General features: G+C 36.6%; 2 protein-coding genes across 12 annotated transcripts in view; one reads left to right on the plus strand and one right to left on the minus strand.

The window, feature by feature from the left end:
- Nucleotides 1-22,570, minus strand: part of LOC124426647 (E3 ubiquitin-protein ligase MYCBP2) — a 171,503-nt gene that overhangs the window by 83,491 nt on the left and 65,442 nt on the right. The window lies entirely within an intron of this gene.
- The window catches only part of LOC124426744, a 78,180-nt gene that overhangs the window by 359 nt on the left and 55,251 nt on the right, over nt 1-22,570 (plus strand). For 2 of the 3 annotated variants that reach the window (XM_046968844.1, XM_046968827.1), the window contains exons 1-2: nt 1-83; nt 19,309-19,479. The exon at nt 1-83 is cut by the window's left edge. The gene's annotated coding sequence lies outside the window, so the exon portion shown is untranslated. Of the gene's footprint in view, nt 84-18,753; nt 18,899-19,308; nt 19,480-22,570 lie in introns of those variants that run through there. The other variant, XM_046968836.1, reaches the window with a different exon arrangement.

Here is a 22,570-nt window from a genome sequence, read left to right on the forward strand (position 1 = left end):
GTTGGTTACTATGAAACTAATCTTCTTTTATCAGGGAAAAATTTCACGGCTGAATCACGTCGTACGTTAGCCATATCTTGACGGTGAGTCTTGCTTCTCACTTTTCTCTCTTCTTTTCTTTTCTTTTCTTTTCTTTCTCTTCTCTTCTCTTCTCTTTTTTTTTTCTTTTCCTTTCCTTTCTTTTCTTTACTTTTCTTCTCGTTTCTTCAACTCGCCGTCAGCTCTCTTTAGCCGTCCATAGTAGTTGGAAAAAGCGCGCCAGCGCGTACCCACGAATCGATATACCTTTGGCCAACTTAGCGATTCAATCAGTGATCGAAACTCAATTTCCTCGGACTGATTCAAGACGTAAAGAAGAGAAAAGGGAGAGAGAGAGAGAGAGAGAGAGATAAAGAAAGAAAAAAAGACATTGCACGGGATGGAATTGCCAGTCGGGATTTTAGGGTTCACGCGAAAAAAACTCGGTTAAACGGGATTTGAACGTACTTGATAAAGCTGCGATCGTTCAGGCTTTTCGTCGCGCTACGATCAAAAGCACGGAATTTCGTGTACGTTTCTAATTTCACGATTAAAGGAAAACCCTTAGACGATGTGTATACCATTGATAAGACGATTATTTCGAGGTGAACTTTCGAATGAAAGAAAATAAACAAAAAAGATGAAAAAAAGAAAAAAAAAGAATAAAAAAAGATTAAATAAATGAATAAATGAATGATTGAATGAATGGATAAATGAATAAATAAAAAAATAAATAAATAAAAAAAGAAATAAATAAAAAAAATTGAAGATTCCGTTCGTTAATTAACGCTTTTGCAAACAGCGACGAGATGCGACGACGAGATGAGAAGGATCTTAAGAGAAGTGCCGGTCGTCGGTGCAAACGACTATTGCCAAGCGTTCTTTCATTATGACTGATTTATCGGGGTGCGCCCTCGTCATGCGTGCCAGCGAGCACACATGTGTTTCTATTAATAGATAGACCACCGTGGCTTCTAGCTCGACGACGCAACAACGCCTCGCGATATCATCGAGTTTGCTTGAGAAGAAACTAAAACACGTTATGCGTTCTTGGCTCTTGGTTGGAAAATAAAAGAAAGAAGGAAAAAAAAAAAAAAAAAAAAGAAAAAAAAACAAAAACAAAGAAAAAGAAAGAAAGAAAAAAAAGAAGAAAGTAAAATAAAAATGTCTAACTTGTCGCGTACGAGTTTAAAAAGGTTATAAATAAAAATTGAAAAGTTTGTTGGAACTTGTCGCAAGGTGACGGGAATATATAATGTTACGTCGAGTATGTACCATTCGTTGTGTGAAAGAAAAAAAAAAAGAAAAAAGAAAATTTACCTTCTGACAATTGAATTAAAGTTTTCAATGAAAATCAAAATGTACTCGTAAATTTAAGACATTTCAGAGATATTTTGAGAAAACATAAAGCATAAAGAAAAAAAAAAAAAGAAAAAAGAATAAATAAATAAAAAAAAAAAAAAAAAAAAAAAAAAAAAAAAAAAATTTATTAGACATTGAACAATTATTGCAGAAAGTTTTTTACGACGATTCAATATTCGGATCTTTATTAATTCCTTTGACATATTTCTTTTGGATTTTTTGTAATTACATTCGCAAATTTCGAATCTAAATCTAATCTAATAAAGAAAGTAAATTCGACATAGAAATGGCACAGTATATACGGACAAATGAAGGCTCTGAAAAGGGATAGAAATTTTGTCATGTTCACGTGCCATTTATTAGTGGTTGGAATAAAATTCCAGAGAAATAATCCTTTTCTCTTATCTTTTTCAAAAAGCTTCCGATCTTTCTCAAAACCCCTTGGGCCGTTCGGCACGACACGACGCGGACACAACGCGAGTACGACACGGAAACGATGCGGAAATGATACGGTGACGACGTGCTGATGAAATTTTTTTACTTTCATATACTTATTTTATTCCATTATTGTTTCAATATTCTAAAAACTTCAATTTACGAATAACTTTTAATTCTCATAAAAATTTTAATTCAAATAACAAAAGATCATTTCTCTTTTCGCATTACTCATTATTACACACACACAAACATAAACAACTGCCATTTCTTCATAACCAGAAGATTCATTAAACACTATTAACAAGTGTTTGTCAATAATATCAAAAGTATATAATCAAGAAAATTATTGATTATTCAAACCTATCACTTCGTTATAATTTAATTCAATTTTACAACACCTATATATGCATTAAGTTTGACGAATATATTTATTATTTAATAATCCTTGTCATCCAATGTAAACGTATATTTTTTAAATAGACTTACACAGTTAACGGGTTAATATTATATGAGGAGTACAAAAAAAAAAAAAAAATAAAATAAAAAAAATAAAAAAAGAAAGAAAAAAAAGAAAAAGAAATCTCTAAAACGAAGAAACAGCTTATATATCTCATATAAATAACAATATGAATAAAATGGAAGATACAGAAATAAAATTATTTTCACAGTTTATTTGTCGTCGATCTAAATGCAAAAGCAAGCGAATTCAAATTCGAATCGACGCGCCGCCAGCCGCAATGTCGGCCACCAGTTTGGAAGCGGAATAAACGCGGCGGCGACGTAACCGCCGATATTCCCCTTCTATCTATAACTCTACTTCTCTCTCTCTCTCTATATATATATATATATCTATCTATCTATCTCTCTCTGTCGCTCTCTTCCCACTCCTAGTAACCACTTTTCGCGAGCGTCAGAGGGCACGATAGAAGAGGCAGCTTAATAGAACGATAACGCGAGAGGCGTCCTCTTAATGGAATATCGCAGAAAACCACCGTGACATTAACCTCCGCCAACGTGATGATGACCCCTTCGCGGAAAGCCAAACGAATATTATATTCGACATCTTCGAGGATGAGAGAGGGGTTTCGTTCGATGAAAGATCGAATAATTCGTGGAGTCGAAGCCACCGTGAAATTGAACGAAGCACCGTTCAAGAGAATCTTCCATGCACTATGGAGGTAGAAAGAACAATTTGTTGTAAAATAGTCTCTATGTAAAATAGAAAAAGAAAAAGGAAAAAAAAAAAAAGAAAATGAAAGATATGAAAATGAATGATAATTTTTATTTTGAGGTCAATGAATTTATGTCAAGTGATTGAAATAATTAGGGGGGTGAGGGTGGAAGAGAAAAGAAAAAGAAAAAGGAAATAAAGAAGAAGAAAGAAAGAAAGAAAGAAAGAAAGAAAAAAAAGATAAGGGCTATACGATTGATCACGACTCCTTGTCGATTCCCATACGACTTTTAATTTAAGACGAATGGAAAGAGAAAAAAAAGGAGAGTCGAGAAGAACGATATACGATAAAATTGATGGAACCTTAAGAAATCTTGCGATAAGCGACATACAACCGACCTTCTCCTACTCCGATTAGGTACATTTCCCGTGAGTACGTCCGCTCTTGGCAGTCGATTTACTGACTCAATGATCCGTGGAAGCGTCCCGTAGTTCTACCTTCTCATGAAATATCGTCAATCCAATTTAACGATAATTAATTGCACTTCACTCGAGAGAACGCGATCGAGAGTGATCCGTGACGGAGTCGAGCTTGGCCGGTGCACTCGATTTAATTCGATCGTACTGCAACTGCCCTCTCCCTTTCCCTCACTCTTTCCCCTTCTCTCTCTCTCTCTCTCTCTCTCTCTCTCTCTCTTTCTCTCTCTCTCTCTCTCTCTCTTTCTCTCTCTGTCTCTCTCTTTCTCTCTCTTACTCGTATAAAAGGAAAAATTTTGTTTTATCGTTAAAGAATCCACGAAAAAAAAATCGAGAGTTATGGCCTAGTTGATACGCTGGTAACATGTTGAAAGGAAATTACTAACGATGTTTGTGGAATTGGAATCGTTAATCATGATTTTATATATATATGTCATTATAATATATATATAAATATATATATATATTATAATCATATATATGACATATATATATATATATGATTATTATTTTTATTACTTTCAAAGCTCAATGCGGAACGATCGATGATATTGATAAATCTCGTTTTTCAGATTCGCTTTTTAAACACTGCTGGTGGGAAATTCTCTCTCTCTCTCTCTCTTTCTCTCTATTTCTACACACATACATACATGTATACACACACATATACACACACACTTGCAGCATATCCCAGGAATCTAATTAGTAATCAGGTGTATGCTCTATGACTTAAGCGGGTTAAAAGGGAGTTAAAGGGATCGAAGTCATCGTATAGGACAGTTTCGCATTGTGTCCCTATCTTGTTCCAATTACACGTCGAAATTGCGGTTTAATCTGAATACAGTATGTCGTCCTCGTTCTCGCTCTTATCCTCGTCCTCGTCCTCATCGTCGTCGTCGTCGTCGTCGTCGTCGTCGTCGTCGTCATCGTCGTCGTCGTCGTCGTCGTCGTCGTCGACCTCGCCATTCTCTACACGGAAGAGATTGTTCGACAGCTTTGTTCCGCGTACCGACAAAGTTCTATCTGTTGGTTGGAACGAAAAGATCGATCACCAAATCACCGACAAAATCTTCTTAACGATACTTGAAAAACTTTTCCAAAACTGATTTCTAAGAGTTACTAGTTTCATTAATTAATCCCATCATGAAAACGTAAAATACATCAACATCGTTTTAATTAATGTCGTCGACGTTATATACAACACCGAGATAATGAAATTCTTTAAAAACTTTTAATATATAATTTCGATATTGAAAAAAAAAAAAAAAAAAAAAAAAAAAAAAAAAAAAAAATTAACATTAATTTTTCTAATTAAATATCTATGAGTTATCAATAGAGCATACATACAAATACTCATTCTCAATTTACTAATCCTTCTAATATCGATCTAATCAAACTTTCAAATACATTCCTTTCGAAACATCTCCAAGAGATCGATTAGTCTACTGATACGAGTTACAATCAAAAAAAGAAAGAAAGAAAAAAAAAGAAAAAGAAAAAAGAAAAAAAAAGAAAGAAACTTGTCCTAATCGTTCCTCCATCGATCGATGGAAGGAATAGTCTAAGCAAATAGATATCGGCGCTTGTTCGTTTTAGCTTCTTAAACAAAGCGATCGCTGAGTTCGCAAACCAAGTAGAAAATCGACGACGACGACAACGACGACGACGAAGACGACGACGACGACGATGATGATGATGGTGGTGATAGTAGTGGTAGTGGTAATAGTGGTGGTAGTGAAAGATCGAGGGTGTGCGCGCGCGCTTAACGTGGCTATGTCGGGAGCGGATCGGCTGCAATTCGAGCCACGACTTTCCGGCTCGGTGCAGAATAATCACGGAGACGGAGACGCGATGGGGTTGAGTTAAATGATCGATCGCTCCCGCGGAAACTCTCGTTAATCGTCCGTTTCCGTTCCGCGCTTCCCATTCCGTCTATCGGCTCCGCCGGAAACTCGTGAGATAGTTTCGCGCCGACGATTTCGATAGTTCTGACCTCTACCATACCATCTCCCCCACGCCACAGCCCACCATCGTCCATCCCCTCTCAATCTTCTTCGCCATTCTTATTTTCTTCGAATTTCTTCCTTCTCTCGGAAACCATGAATCTTTTCGAAGAGAATGACGGAAATTCTTAGAAATACGACGAAATGAACGATAATCCGATAAAATATGTGAACAAAAAAAAAAAAAAAAAATAAAAACGAAAAAGAAAAAAAAAACAAAATATAAACAATTTGTAGATCGGAAAGTAACATTTATTAATAACATGCACATTTACGAATGATTATAATTCGTTAATCCTTTTAATGAATAATAATGATATTATTATTTCATACTGTTCACATGTTAACATGACTTCGGTAATTGAAAAAAAAAAAAATCAAAAAAAAGAAAAGAAAAGAAAAAGAAATAAAAAAGAGAGAAGAAAAACAAAGTCTATCTGATCTCGATTGATATTTCGCATCGTTATAAATTCATGTATAACTTATCAAAGAGAAAATGTTATCTGGTTTTCGAACTCGCGACGGCAGACAAAAGAATTTCCGAAGGTATGCCCCGTAGAAAATTTACGCCCCTGGAAATTTCGTAAAGAGATGGGTACGGGCGAGTATATTTCACGAGAAGCCACGATAGCCCGGATGGTGTTCGTTAGAATCCCCATACTTAATCTAACCTTAACCTTTATTTATCCTGCAGACCGAGAGTAAGCCAAAGGGATAGAAGCACACGTACGTATTTGACAAGTCTGCGTGTATATGCTAAAGAGAAAAAGAGCGAGAGATAGATAGAGAGAAAGAGAAAGAGAAAGAGAGAGAGAGAGAGAAAGAGAGGGAGAGAGATAAAGGGAAGGAGGGGGGGGGAGGAAAGAAGGAGTTAGGTAGCACGTTCGTCAGTGGTCAGACTGGTTAGCCAGTGTTTCAGAATAGGAAAAAAGAAGAAAGACTTGTGCTCGCTCTTACTCCTGACTCCGTCGCATGTTCGGCCCTGAATAATGGCGCTTGTAAAAATAAAGCTCCCGAGGTGAAAAAAAAAAAAAAAAAAACAAAAAGAAAGAAAAAAGAAGTGCGACGACGCCTACGACACTACAAATACTGATTCGCACGAGATGAACAAGAAGACAAGTTTCGTGAGAAAAGGTTCGGTATTGTGATAACAACGATAAAAGCTTTCGGTTTTCGTCTTTCTTGCGTACTCATGCATTACTAAAATGTCGACATACGCGTTAATTCGTATTTCCTCTAGAAAATTAGGAAAAATTGTCACGTAACGGATAAAAAAAAGGGAAAAAAAGGAAAAAAAAAAAAGGAAAAAGGCAGAGAAATCTTGTTAAAAGAAAAGAAGAAGAAGAAGAAGAAGAAGAAGAAGAAGAAGAAGAAGAAGAAGAAGAAGAAAGAAGAGATAGGTAATTAAAGGCGTAAGCGGAGCACGAAACTGGACAGTGGCCATGTTCGTTCAAGAAATGCACCGGTCGTTTGCTCACTTGCTGTGAGATGGCTGGCTGGCTGGGTGGCTGGCTGGCTGGTTGGCTGACTGGTTGGCTGGTTGGCTGACTGGCTGACTGGCTGACTGGCGTCTTCGAAAATTCTTTTTGGACGGTAAAGTAAATTTGTTGAGAGAGGAGCGCACAGAATACTGAAAGACGTATCAACGACGAGAGGGAAAAACTAGATAGGGGATGTTTTGATATACTTGCCAATGAAATTTGCATGGTATTGAATGTAGATGTAGAAAAACAGAAGAGAGTGATGGTAAAAGGATCACTTGCGAAATCTTTTGAGAAAGTATAAAGAAATAGAAAGCTTTTGGTTAAACGTTTGACAAACGTTCGACCATACGATAACGGCGTAATGGTACGTACTTGATAGTAACTGAGTAGAGCTTCGTAAGGTCTCATATTTTTCTTTTCTTTCTTTCGCATGGTATAGTAGCTAGCAGTTTTGAAGTCTTCGAGCGATAAAGAATAGAAACAATTTACGATAAAGAGGGTAATACGAGAACATAATGTATGCAAATATCAGGAAGACACGAGTCAAGTGATTGCTCACAATTTAGAATCGGCTACATGAGAAATGGTAATAGACGATGCGTAGCGGTCGTGCCATTGGGAAAGACAAAAACCGCAAACTACTTCGTTCCGACTCGTCGTCCATCTCGAGAGTGTCTTCTTCTCCCTCGCGGCCAGTCACAACGTTTCAAAGTTCTACGAAGTGTGAGGGGTGATACGAGAAGAAGAGGGCCAAAGGGGACAAAGAAGAACAAGAAGAAGAGAGAAAGACTAGAGTGAAAAAGAAAAGAGAAGAAGAAGAAGAAAAAGAAGAAGAAGAAGGAAAGGACGAAGACATAAAACATTCAAGAACCGGGAGGAGTTGGTGAATAATGCATAACCGCGGAAATGGACCGCTTAGGCGATTTAAATCTCATAAATGCATCGCCCGTTTGTTCCCAAGGGCACGTACCATTTTGTCAGGACACTCGCCTATCGCGCTTTCGCTTCTGGGATTCTTCTCTTCTAGTCACATATCACGACGTTCAGACGTTGTTTCGAAACGAAGACGAAAGAGAATTTTCATGATTTTCTTTATTCTACCTTCTTTATAAGAGAAAAGGATAAAGTAATAAGAACAAAAGAATACCATCGGATGATAATGTCAAACAACTGACTAGATCGATATCCGTTTGCTTTGCTTGAAACTTTATCCTTTCATTTTGAAGCCGAGATAATATCAACGAAAAATGAAGGAATCGAGGTGCCGCAACTATCATTCGCAAAAACAGTTTGAAGAAGAGACTTAGTGAAAGCCTCGACGAACGATCCTTTTAGCAAAACTGGTCTTACGTGCTTTCCCACTCGCATATTGGATTTTCGGACCTTTTAGTCGCCGGATCTCTAGAAGCCGCACCGCCGTAAAGAAGCTTTGCCGTGTAAAGAATTAGATGCCTTTCAAAAAGAGCTACTTTCGAAAGCAGCTATCTGCCGCATGGACTCCTCCTCCAAACTCTTAGTCAACGAGCTTCGATCGATCGATAGGAAACCGCATCAAGCTGTAAAGGGAACATTCGAAAAATAAAAAGGAAGTCAAGAGTCGATGCGATTCCATACATTCGGCTGTTTTTAAAATAAACAAAAATTGAAAAGGTGAATAAGATATATATATATATATATATATATATATATATATACAATTAAAATAATCGAAATAAGGTTAATAAATTCAAACGAACGTCAACAAAATTGAATGTCGACGAATTGATGAATCGAACATCAGTCAGACTTTAATCCACGAAACTACTACTAGTAGTCTTGTCTATGAATGCTTGAGTTTCGAGTTTTGAGAGAGAAAAAGAGCGAGGAAATGAGCGCCGATTATTCTGGATATAACGCAAAAATGAAAGCAAATTTCGCAGGAGAGAGAACTCTGCGAACTCTCTGTTGAAAATCAGCACGGTTGAGTTGAATGATATCAAGAAATCTAACAAAAGGAGTGACTGAGGTGAAGGCGGAAGTAGGAGAAAAGAAATGGAAAAGAGGAGAGAGAGAGAGAGAGAGAGAGAGAGAAAGAGAGAGAGAGAGAGAAAGAAAAGAAAGAGGGAAACAGAAAAAGGTCTATTCATCTGGAGTATCTGAAATTATCCGTAACTCTCTTTCGGTAATTCACTTCGAAGCACGATTCGTGCTGGAAAAGCGGTCATTGAATCCGACGGACGCCATGGGTCTCTCTCTATCTCTCTCTCTCTCTCTCTCCGTTTTTCTTTCATTTAAAAGCACGGACTACGATAGCAGAAGGGAGGACAACTCTTTCGAGCAGAAACGAGTTTCCCACCATGAGTGCTCGCTACTCTCAGAGGAACGTTTGACTCGGAGAGAACCGTAGTTTCGAGCCTCTGCTACTTCTGAATCTAGACGGAAAAGTGTAATTAATTGTTAAATCGCTCGATTCGAGAGTCGAATGAGATTTGTGCTCACGATCGGTACTAGATAGAAGATTATTTTCCTTTCTTTATTTTTATCTTTTTATCCTTTTCTCTTTTCTTTTTTTTTTTTTCCTTTTTTTTCCTTTTTCTTCTCTCTTTCTTTTTTCCTTCCTTCTCTTATTTCCTTTTTTTTTTCTAACTGAAGTTGAAACATTATTTTACCTGTTAAATTATTACTCGCACGAATTCTATTGTACTTCCTGAAGCTCGTCAGGTCGTCGTGCTTTTAAGAATTCCACCTCATTCCCGAATTAAGAAGATGAAGGAAAAATTGAGCTACCGCCGAGAGACAGAGGCGAAAGCTTGGATATTCTCGGATGTCCTCGTATTTCGTAGCACGTGACAGCTACAAGAATGGTATAAATGGTTTAATTTCCTTATTCTACGAGCAAACCACTCCATAGATCGCGCTTGGCATACTGATGAAACGATGATACTTTTACTGGGATGTAATCAAGCTTTCTCGAGATGTTTACAATAAACAATTTTTTTCTTATAATATAAATGTATTACTTGCTAAATTTTTATTCAATTGTATTCCGAGCTCGATCGTGTTCATTAATCAAAATTATGTATTAACAAATTTGCAAATATAAACGTCTAACGAATTCTACGATATGTCAAATAATATATAAATTAATTTTATATTTGAGAAAAAGAAAAATTATATAATAAACGGGGTTTAAAGAGGCCAAAAAAAAAGAAAAAAAAAAAAGAAAAAAAAAACGAGGCTAAGTTTCTCTTATCGAAAAGATTCCTTTTGTACGACTCTGTGTATTACGACGAAATATATATTAAGTAGGACTTAAAGATGATAGAGAAAAAGGAAAGTCATGCGCGTATATTCGTAAGATTGCTATTAATTAAGAGTATTGTTAAAGTTACACTATATCCTATGTGATTTTTTTTTCTTTTTCGTTAAATAAAGGACAACAATATAATCTTATTTGAAATTGGGACTGGATGCTCACTGACGTGAAAAATACAATACATTTAAGTGTAATTAATAAATAATTTTGAAAATACGCGAAGAATTCATTGCACTTAAACGATCAATGAAAAAAGAAGAAAAAGAAAAACAAAAAAAAAGCGTAATATTACGTGCCAATGAATTACAAATAATGGCACTTTTACAATTCGTATTTTACGTAGTAAGCGTAGGTATGATTAATTAAAAGCGTACACGAACGAAACTTGCGTCTACGCATCCTTCGTTCCCTATCAACATCGATTATGATAAAGGGATATAGGAATTTTGTTGGGAGAGCGAAGCTGTGTTTTCGAAAGGGTCGGAACTACCAGCTACAATTTTGCGTTAAAATTTCATACATGTTATGTATGACGATGCCAAACCTCAAAGGATCCCACGATTCGACGAATGAACATACACATACATATATATATACATACATGCATATGTATTAGCATATATATATATACATATGTATATATATATATATATATATATATATATGTACGTATATATATGCTGATACATATGTATATACATACTCGTTATTCTGTCGCCACTTATGCTATGGTAGAATAAATCGAAAAGAATTGGAATTATCATTGAGTGCTATGAGGTTTCCCTTTGATCGTTAACGCATGTTGTGGATAATAACTTATGGATAAAATTTCTGATATAGTTTACAATGAGAATGATAAGATGAACGGGATAATAAACATTCGTGCTTTATAAAATTAACATCTAGTCAATTAATTTCATATTTTTCCTCATTAAAAGCTCGCACGGATTATAAACAAATAAAAAACGAGTGAAAAAGAGAAAAAAGAAAAAAAGAAAAATGACAAATATTTTCCATCCGCTATTTGTATTTATAATATAAACGGCTAATATTACCGAGACTGTTTATAGGAGCTCAAATAACGCGAAACCATACACGTATTGCTCCCGAAGTTATAATTCCCATTATTTACAAAATTAATTTAAGAGCTTTCTATTTTAATTCAATAAAGCGAGAAACGCATTGTAATATTTATTTATCAACATTCATTGTAACATTATTTAAACAGAGCGTAAGCATTTCACGATAACCGACGTATGTATTTGGAATGCATATAAAAATTAACACGTAGGTAACAGATAAGTTAATAAATCTATCTACGCAAAATGTTGATTTATATTAATCGATTTTTTTCTTATTCTTTATATATATATATATATATATAGGTATACTGTATATAAAAATATTTCTATCAGTTTTTTGACATATAGATATTTTCAATGCAATCAGAAGGTAAATACTAGTTAAAATTTGCCAAAGAATTTTTCTAATTTATTCTTGAACAAATTAAACGTTCATCATTTTACTGTATTACATTTAACATACGGGATTAACATCCATTAGTTACTAGAAAGTAGATATGCGTCCATTAGCCGATAAACACAAATTATGTACTCGAGTAACGATTGAAATATTTTTCGTAAAGAACGAGGAAACGAAAAGAAAGAGAAAGAAATGATGAAGAAGAAGAAGAAGAAGAAGAGCGACATAATTCGAGAGAAGGAAGAAGAAACGACAGAACGACGTCGAAGAACAGTTTCATGAATTTTCAACGACGCAAAGAAAGTATCTTGGCCGTTTAAAAGAAGAGAAAGACTTCCTTCGTCGTTTCCACCATAGATTTTCCTTTCAACTACCTACCCTCCTTCATCTTTCCCTTTACCTCCTCTCCCATCAGCCGGTAGAAAACGTCGAAACAATCGGCCGTTTCTCACGAAGACGCTATCTCTCTCTCTCTCTCTCTCTCTCTCTCTCTCTCTCTTTCTCTCTCTCTCTCTTTCTCCTTCTCTTTTCTCTTATTCTCGTATTCTCTACCATTCTCGTTTCTCCGTACACGTAACTTTCGCGTTTTGCCGCGTAAAAATCGTTCCAACGGCAGACTCGGTCGTCGGAGCATACCTTCTTTCCTTCCTCTTTCTCCTCTTCCTCCTGGTCTTTCTCCTCGCCAACACAACTCTCTTCTCTCCTGCTTCCTTAGAAACGGACGAGTATCCATTAGCGTGTCGCTGGGTAGTACTACGTAAAGGTACACCTCGAGTGTCAGACTCTGTTTCCATCCTGGCAAAGCGTACACGCGCGTTTTGTATGGCCGCGCGTTTCAATATAAAAATTTTTCTACTATTATCGTCGTAACAAAGAGAGGAAGATAGATAGATAGATAGTCAACGATAGAAAACTCCTAAGAAATTGGGAGCAAGAGGTTGTGTAAATGCGAGGAAACTTTTTTCCCCCTTTCTTTTTTTTTCTTTGAAGGAAATAAAAATGAAACGAAAAAGAGGAAAGAGAAAGAAAGAAAAAAGAATCAAGAAGCTACCGAAAAAATGGAACATGTGTGAAAATGAAGAAAAAAGGGAAACAGAGAGAGAGAGAGAAATAAAGAGAGAAAGAGAGAGAGAGAAACTACTCGATCTACGGCATCTTTCACACCGAATTCTACGGAAATGTTTCCAAGCAAAGGGGTTGGTTGGCTACACCGAAGCACTGAGTTTTCTGTTTGCATCGGGTAAATATTTAAGTCCGTATTCCAAGCCATTCTGGAAGCTCTCTCTTTTCTTTCCTCTTCTTTCTTTCGAATACGGAATCTATGCTGTTTCTCTCTCTCTCTCTCTCTCTCTCTCTCTCTCTCTCTCTCTTTCTCTCGTTCTTTGGTTTGTTCGTCTGTCCTCATTCTCTCTCTCTCTTTCTCTTTCTCTCTTTCAAGTCCTCCTCTTAAGCCTACGTTCGCCGAGAGAGCAGCGTAACTTTCACGAACTTTTTCGGAATCGAAGAGATTCGATCAAATATTAGGGGCGCCTTTGCAGTCAAATAGTGGCGTACACACGTCTCTAGGCGAAGTAAAATTGTTGAAAATAGTTTCTCTCTCTCTCTCTCTTTCTCTTTCTCTCTCTCTCTTTCTTTCATTCTCTCTTTTACCATTCTATCATGAAGTAGCGAATGAAATAAAAGCGAAAGAAATGTTCCGATTGAAATGAAAACTATTGTGGTGGCGAGAGGAAGAGGGGGAGGGGAGGGGAGGGGAAAGAAAAACCGCACGTGATTGCTAAACCATGATCTTGAGAAATTGATATTTTTATTTTAGTTCGATCGACTAACGTGATATATTGTAAGAACGAATTGATGTAGATACTTCGAAACATCGATTTTGTTTTTACACGAAGTCATATAGGCAAGTGTACATATATATATATATATGCATATAATCTGGTTGTTGGAAACGCCTGTGAAAATTATATACTGCGCATGATTAATAACGTTCTTCAGAAAGCGCGAACGTCTGCAAGCGAGATGAATGTATCCAAAGACAATGGAAACTTTGCTTATCTACATATTGTCTCGCGGGAAGGTCTAACTTAGTAGTTACGCAGAATCAGCAAGTTCGTGCATCTAATTTGGGGAAAGTGCGTAAGAGACTGTTTTAGAAGATGTGGTATCTCTTCTTCGTCATCAACAGATTTTCACCTAGAAAACTGCCATACGAGATAAGAATTATAATAAGAATTTTCATGATGGTGTACGATACGATGTTAAAAAAAAAGGAAGAAGATCCGTGACCCGTAAAGTAAATAGAGTCTCCAGAGAAATACATAACGGCGTGGCCATAATATTAAAAAACTTATTTACAAGTCATGTGAGATGGTGTCACAAACTAGTTGCATCAATAATATTTCTATTCCATGTAGATGGTAATGTCGCGTTTTATCAAAAAAATTACGATGGTGTTAAGAGTTTTGCTGATATTAGATCGTTCGAAGAAAAAGAAAAAAAAAAAGAAAGAGAAAGAGAGAGAGAGAGAGAGAGAGAGAGAGAGAGAGAGAGAGAGAGAGAAAAGAGAGTAAAGGAATAAAAAAGAGAAAGAAAAAAAGAAATTAGGAACTCATTTTTTATTCGTCTTTTCCAAGTCGGAATGCGAAAGCTTAACCCTTTTCTTTCGTTACTATCGGACATCGAACAGGGAAGGGTTCCAAGAAGGTCATAAGGCCAATCAAGGCGATCTACCAAAGGTCCAACTCGATTCCAACTTTTCCACCTTTTTCCTTTCGCCAGTGGAACGATAAAAGCGGAAGTATATCTTCTGTTCTTTTGTTTTTTCCGTTCCAAGACAAGCAACCAACCACCCGACGGCCATTATATTGGCTCGTCGATGGTGAAACTCATCTATTCTCTTCTATTTTCTTCTTGACTATCTATCTATCTATCTATCTATCTGTCTATCTATCTATCTATATATATATATATATATATATATATATATATATATATATTCATATATATGTATTCTAGCTATTTTCATCTTTTTTCTCTCGTGCCATGTTAAATCGATACTAATAAAGACTACGTTAAGTACGTAGTTTTAATCTGACTATCAAGAATGACAGAAGCGAAGCATAGTAAGTGAACGTTTCTATGTAAAATGAGAAAGAGAAAGAGAAATAGAGACAGAGAGAGAGAGAGAGAGAGAGAGAGACAGAGAGAGACAGAGAGAGACAGAGAGAGGGAGAGAGAGAATATGAGAAGAGAAGAGAAGTTTCCAACTTTCCGTCTCGAAACGAGGTATATATATATATATATATATATATATATATATATATATATATATCGTGGAAAATCGTCTAGAGAACTACATACGAAAACAGAAGATCTGTAGGTTTGAAGTTGGGAATTCTATGAGAGGACATCATCCGTGTGACGTGCTTACAGAGAAAGAGAGAGAGAGAGAGAGAGAGGGAGAGGCAAATGTGTATCGCGTCTTGTTCGAAGATTCGATTCGAAAGTAGTTTAACCGTAATGCGAAATCGTGTAGTAGAAAGCTTTCTAAGTAGATGCAAAACGTGTACCTAGATGATGTTAATCCTCACGATAGATATCGATCTTAACTGGGTTTTAAGAAGCTCTTCGATCGTAATAGGATTAAGGGGTAAACTTTCGAACGAAACGGCGAAGAAAAGGAATTGGACATTTTGAGGTCAAGAAGTACTCCTTTGAATAGCCCAGAGATAAGTGATGGTAGTAAGATAGATCGAAAGGTATCGAGGTCAAACCGATTTGATCATAGATCGAAAGCATCGAACAAGACTCGGAGCTTGAATCTCGAGGAAAAGGAAGGATAATATCGAAGGTGACGAGAACCATACTACAAAAGGGGATATAGGAGGGAAAAGTGAGAGGAAGGGAGGATTTTAAGAGAGGAGGGAGTTTAAGTCTCGTAGCTACGGTTGACAACTCGATGCATCCCTTCCATATCGGATTTCTCCGATATGGACGAACTAGAGAAAAGAGAACGAGTGGGGAGTCTTATCGAGTTTCTTTCTATGCGAGAAAGCAACGATAGCAGATCGTAGGACGGAACTTGGCTTTTGAAATTCCACTGTCGGAAAAGATTTTACGGTACATCCCGGTGAAACGAACGGAAACAAGGGATTTTCTTCGATGGTTCGAGAAGTCCGAATCGTTCGCAATCGCTCGACTGAAAGATTCTATTCCGATTTTCCTATCGAGATAAGTTTTCGTTAGAATAATAACACCTGTACCAGGAGAAAGGGATATATGAAATTTTTTTAAGCTGAAAATATTCCCTCTGGATCGCCATTGAAAATAATCAATGAAAAAAGTTCGATAATGCGAATGATACATTTTAATCATTTATTCCTGACAAATTTTTAATTAACTACAATTACAATGTACGATCATAAAAGCGATATAATATTGAAAGGTGAATAGAAATTTTCTGAAATGACACTTTATAGACATATTGACGGAGGAATAAGTTTGAAATCTATGGAAACACTTGGAGAAATTTTTTCGAAAGATCAAATTCCGGAGGTAGGTACGCCTCGGGTGATTCAAGGAATCACTTACACTTACGTTATCTATCGAAAGCTATGCGAGATTTACTCGGACGAATGCACAGCAAGACGGATCTCGGAGGGACTATAAAATTGCAGCAGTAAAAGGTGGAGCGTCGGGTCGGGAGAGGGGGGTGGGGGGGGCGGTGACGCTACTAAAAAGAAAAGAAGAAAGAAAGGATGGAAGAAAGGAAGGGGGAAAAAAGGCCAAAAGAAAGTACAAAAGTGCCACGAAAAAACTATCGAGTGCTTTCTCGCTTTCTTCTATCGGGCAAATTGTATCGGTGTCAGACGTGCCGAGTCTCTCTCTCTCTCTCTCTCTCTCTCTCTCTCTCTCTCTCTCTCTCTCTCTCTCTCTCTCTCTCTCTCTCTCTGTTTTTTCCCATGCCCTTTTCATTTCGGAATCGTCCTGGATTCTTCGGACCTGACGGAAATTACATTCTCGATCAGAACGTGGAAACGCCAAGGAAGCGAGAAAAAAGGCGCGCGGATCCGCGCGTTCAACTTTTCAGAATGAAATTCTTCAAGAAATCGTCTAAGGATGGCTTTGGTGTTCGTACCAGCATCCAAGCGATTAAAGAGTTCTTCTTGACCTCGAAAAAAGAAATCGATTCGATCAGCCTTAGAAGGTCGCCTTGATTTTAACGATTCTAGGTCATGTAGGTATTTTTCAATTGACTTTTTCTTCGAACTTTCGAATAAGAGGATGGTCCTTCGGTATAGTCGAAAAAACGTTGCTTTTATGATTACATTTATCATACTTTCGAGCAAAAGAAAAGAAAAAGAGGATAAAAAAGAAAGAAAAAAGAAAGAAAAAATAAAAGAAAAATCCCAAGCAAAGATGAACATTTTCACTGAGTAGTATCACCTCCGGTGCATCTTATTTTAAATATCGCGATGCGATGGAGCGAATGTTCAGGAAAAAGAGAAAGAGAGAGAGAGAGAGAGAGAGAGAGAGAGAGAGAGAGAGAAAGACGGATATTAAAAAGTATGGCTGGAGAAAGGAAAAGGAAAAATATTCCACTCGGTGGCACATCCAGTATGGTCCGTTGAAATTGCATCGAGGAACTTCCGAGGGAAGAAATTTCACTAACTCTCGACACTTCTCCTGGTTGCCGAGACTAGCAAGCAAACGTTAGATGATATCTTATACTATTGTTCGCTCCAACTTCTTCCCGGACTATGGAAAATTTGACAATGTCCACGCGAGATGTTAACTTTTAGATGTTAAGTCTGGCATAAAGGCATCATAACTGAAAGAGCAACGTAAACCTTTTACCTTTTTCATACGTCATCGTGATCTTGGAAGGCACTCGATTTAAAATGTGATGATAACTTGGACGAATAAAAACGATGAAATTGTATATATTTCGTCGAACATATTCGGATGTAAACTTTGAATGTTTGCACGTTCTCTATCCTTCGATATTGCCTACTTTCCTCTCTCGTATTCGACTCTACGATCTTGATGGTCGAACGTGTTACGTACGCAAACTTGCAACGAATACCTACCTATCTATCCACCTACCTACCTACCTACCTACCTACCTATCTACGCATTCGCGGAAAGACGATACATGATCATTGCTTTGAATTTTTTCAGCTTCGACGAATTTTCAACATAGGCGAGTACACACAGAGGGCAAATAAAAATACGAAACTAGGTATCCGTACGGGATTCTTGTCAAAGATACCGAGGAACTGGAGTGAAATAATGCAAGAGGGAGAAAAATATCCAAACCTCATGCCATACCTCGTCCTTCCTCTCCACCTCCTCAACAAATATAACTCAAGTACCGTTCTTTAAATTTTCTAGGACTCATCCTTTCTCTTTCATCTGTTTTCTCTGTTTTATGATTTTCCTTTTATCGTACGTTTAATGGGACACCACATTTTACGTATATACATACGAGATATATACATACGATAATGACGAGAAGGAATGTAATATATGGATATAAAAATTTCATTATTCTTCGATTCATTCTCGTTCGTATCATACATAGATTTTATCGAAGAACTGAAGGAATCTAAAATATCTATTCTTTAATGAGCAAATGTACAAACGTTGAAACGAAAGGATTTGTATGTCGATAGAATCGTAAGATCGATAGCTTGGTCAACGTGATTTTCTGACCGACAAAGTAGAGTAAATTAGAATTCCGCAAAGCCATTAACAGGAACAAACATTCTCGCATCTTCGCGTACCTCGTCTTATCTGTATCTGCTTGCAAATATTTTATCTCTAAATCTAACTTTAACTCTAATTCTCTCTCTCTCTCTCTCTCTCTCTCGCTCTCTCTCTCTTTCTCTCTTTCTCTTTCTCTCTTTCTTTCTTTTAGAATTTGTTGATTCTGTTATCATCTTGACGAACGCGATATCAGGACAAAGGTCGAGTCAAATAAAAAAAAAAAGAAATCAATTCGGGCGAGCAACGAGCATCGAGCATAAGTCGTTAGAAAAATCTATTTGATGTCGAGGAATAAAAAAAATTGGACCAATTATGGTGGCGCAAGCAAGACAATCATACCTACGTCCCTAACGAACCGCGAATCATCGTTGGTTTTTGCACAAAGCGCATTATAAACGTACGTATAACCGAGCTTAGAACGTACGTTCAAAGAGAACGACATGCAAAAAGCAAAAGCGTCGGAGTACTTATGCGAACATATTTAATGGCGGGAGACTTCAAACGTATGAGGTCGTGGAACGACTCAACGCGAATTCTTATGTTTCGTCGTTATAGGCGCGTTTTCTAAACGATTGCTGATAGCAATGAAAAAAGGTAGTAGTAAAAAAATTTATCCTTTTTATATTTTAATTGAACTTTAATATCTAACGTCTCGTTTTATTTCTTATTATATTTCTTATTATATCTCTTATTTTACATATATATATATATATATATATATATATATATATATTTTTCTTTTTTTCCATCGCGAATAATAATTCAGTTTTAATGCCAAACGCACGCGATCGTATCTCTTCGTTGCAGGAGTGAGCTCATCTCGTCGCAAAGGATGGAAGGAATAATTCAATCTTTCCGAAGCAGAACGAGAGAAAGTTTCGAAAAGCGCATTCTTCGTGATTTTCGCGGCTGGCTATTGGTGGGACCGACAACGACGAAGAGGACGAATAGTTGGATGAGAAAGAGCGAATATACCAGGTCGGTCTCTCCTCTTACTCCTCCTTCTATATCATAGCAATTTTACGCTCGAACAAACGCGCCGTTTTGAAGCTCACCGAACTCGCTCAAGAACTTGAAATGATTTGTACGTTGAGTTTGACCTCCTACTTCAATACGAAGATAGGATTGGATCTTCTTAATTCAAACTCTGCTTGCCCGCGAGCAAAGAGGACCAAAGTATAGACTTTCTCGCGAAACTATGATTCTCCGATCTTGTCTTTATTATCTCCGTTACGCTTAACTTAAAGAGTCACCGTATTAATCCGATCGTAAACTAAGATCGTAAAAATATTATCGTTTGATCGGATAATAGGATGGTACCAATGATTAATTACCGCAATGTAAATTACGTCTCGATCAAAGTTACCTTTGTATTCTTCAAAAATAAAATATTATCTGATAGTTAGTTCCAAAGGAAGATAATATATATTTACATTTGCAAACTCTTTCTTCATCATTTGATCGATAAAGATAATCCGAGAAGATGCAAATCAGTCCTTAATGGGGTTAGCTTACGAAACACGAAGAAGACCTCGTAGATTTTGTAAGACCGTAACAAAGAGGAATAAGTAAACGTCCTGAAGTGAGATCGATAGAAACTGCATGGTCGAAGAAAAGGTGCCAACACGTCTTTACTTTGAAAGACCGATTTTATCGAGAGAAAATTCTAATATCTATGCTTTTCGGTCGTATTGTCAATAACTTGGATTATATCTAATAAAAATCTACGTTCTATCGTATACATATATATATATATATATATATATATGATATTCGCTTGCTGTATTTTTTATTTCCGTATTATATACGTAGATAAAACGAAAATGTCTCTTAAGAGCTTAAAAGAATAAAAAAAAAAAAAAAAAAAAAGCAAGAGAGCTTTTCATATGAATGCGAGATGAAACTCTTTTGCGAGAAAGAGAGAATAAAAAGGAGACAAAGAGAGATAGAAAGAAAAAGAGAAAGAGAGATAGAGAGATAGAGAGAGAGATATTTGTTAGTTTCTTTATTGAGATGGTTCAATGGGAATCTCGATCTACGTGTACGCTTAGAAAACGTTTTTCGAAGAAGTTCGTGAGAGAAAGAAAAGGAAAAAAGAAAAAGAAAAAGAAAAAAAGAAAAAAGAAACGACGTAGAGCGTTTAATGCACCGTTAAGGAATGCACAGTAAATATTAAAGCGCGCGATATTATGGTGCAAGCATTTGAATCGCAAAAGAAACGTAGGTAATCGAAGAGGAGAGTAGGCGATGCGGAAACGAGGAATACGAGCGAAATGCTTTCTTCTCGAAGAAAGACTAAAACGTGGACGCTCGAGATAAATTCTGTCGAGCGAAAAACGAGTCGGAAACTAGGAAGGAAGCAATGCTTCTAACGAAGGCTTTTCGAGTTAAGGCGATTGTTCTACGTGTTATTACTCGGGACACCCGAGGAAAGACGAGAAGAGACAAGAGAAAGAGAGTGAGAGAGACAGACAGACAGAGAGAGAGAGGAGAGGGAGAGAGAGATAAAGAGAGAGAGAAAGAGAGAAAGAGAGAGACAGAGATAACTTCTGTTTTTGCAAAATTCAATTTCAGAAGGAATAATCTCGAGATTAACGATGCTTTTGTTTTCTAATCCTTCTCAAAGGCGATCACGAGTAACCACGCAGTTATCTTCGTTCGTTATCCCTTCCGTTTTCAACACGACAGATTTATTTTAGTTTAACATTGACAATACGATTTCGTAAATGACAGGCACTTAAAATTTTTCCAATGTTTATATCCTAAGTAGTTATTTTAGTACGATATTATAATAATCGAAGTCGTACTAATGAAATTTTGAACTTCGTCAAATGTGGTTCGAACTATATATATTCTAACGAGGGAGACTATAATCACGTATTAATCATAGTTTCATCGACGAGCAATATTTTAATTACAATGTTCTATCCTACGGCCATTGCCGATGGCAATCGTAATTACAGTTTTGAACAAATACTATTCTTTGTTAAGCGACCACGTTAATTACAACGCAATTTCGATATATGTGGATCATGTCAATTTGTCGACGACGTAAAATCAAAAGTATACATGTACATATGTATCTATACACATGCGTATTCCATTTCGAGAAAGTTAAATAAAAGCTTTGCCAAATAATACTACGGTTTGAAAATTGACAATTTTATTTCTTTCTCGTAATTCTTCTTACTTATATGTATATATATATATATATATATACCAATTGAGCGTCAATGTTTTATGTCGAGATGAAACAAAAAAAAAAAAAAAAAAAAAAAAGAAAAAAGCAAAAAGGAAGAAAAAGAAAAAAAAGGACAATGAACAAAATTCGTTTCTAGCTAATAACGAGGAATAACGCAATGTCATCTTTTTATGATTCCCGTCGAAAATCCTTTTTCCAACGTCTGGTTTTTTCGTTTTTATTTTCGTATTTTTTTTTTTTTGTTATTATTATTATTTCTTTTTTTTTTCTTTTTTTTTTTATTAACAAAAGAGTGTTACGGATATTACATGCAACCAGCCAGAGAGTTTCCACGATTTCAACGATGGCGGACGAATACGCTCTTCAGGATTAAAACGAGTATAAGTGCAATACAGGATTCCCATGCACACACTTGCATATATCTACACTTCTATCTACTGGTAGAAAAAGCAGCAGCAATAGCAGCAACAGCAGCAGCAGCAGCAGCAGCAGCAGCAGCAGCAGCAGCAGCAACAACAGCAGCAGTAGCAGGAGCAGCAGCTCGTGTCTTCACAGTCTGTGCAATACACGTCGATGCTCTCGCGTTCATGCATACGTGTACCCATCCTCCAAATAAACTGAGCCGCGAGTTGCGAACATTGGACCAACGATTTTCCAGAAAACTTTTCGACCGGTTGTATCATGCAATTAACCGTGCAAGAACGATCTGTGAATTCTGAGCCATTCAAAATAAATGCCAAGGATTTCACGTGAATTCTCTATCGTTTCTCTCGTAATTTTATTTAATAACATCATATGTCAACAATTTCTTTTTCAACAGTCTTCATAAAAATACTTTAGGATCGATTATAAAGAAAATGAAAAAAA

Source organism: Vespa crabro, chromosome 1 (genome assembly GCF_910589235.1).
Source record: "Vespa crabro chromosome 1, iyVesCrab1.2, whole genome shotgun sequence".
Classification (NCBI taxonomy): domain Eukaryota; kingdom Metazoa; phylum Arthropoda; class Insecta; order Hymenoptera; family Vespidae; genus Vespa; species Vespa crabro.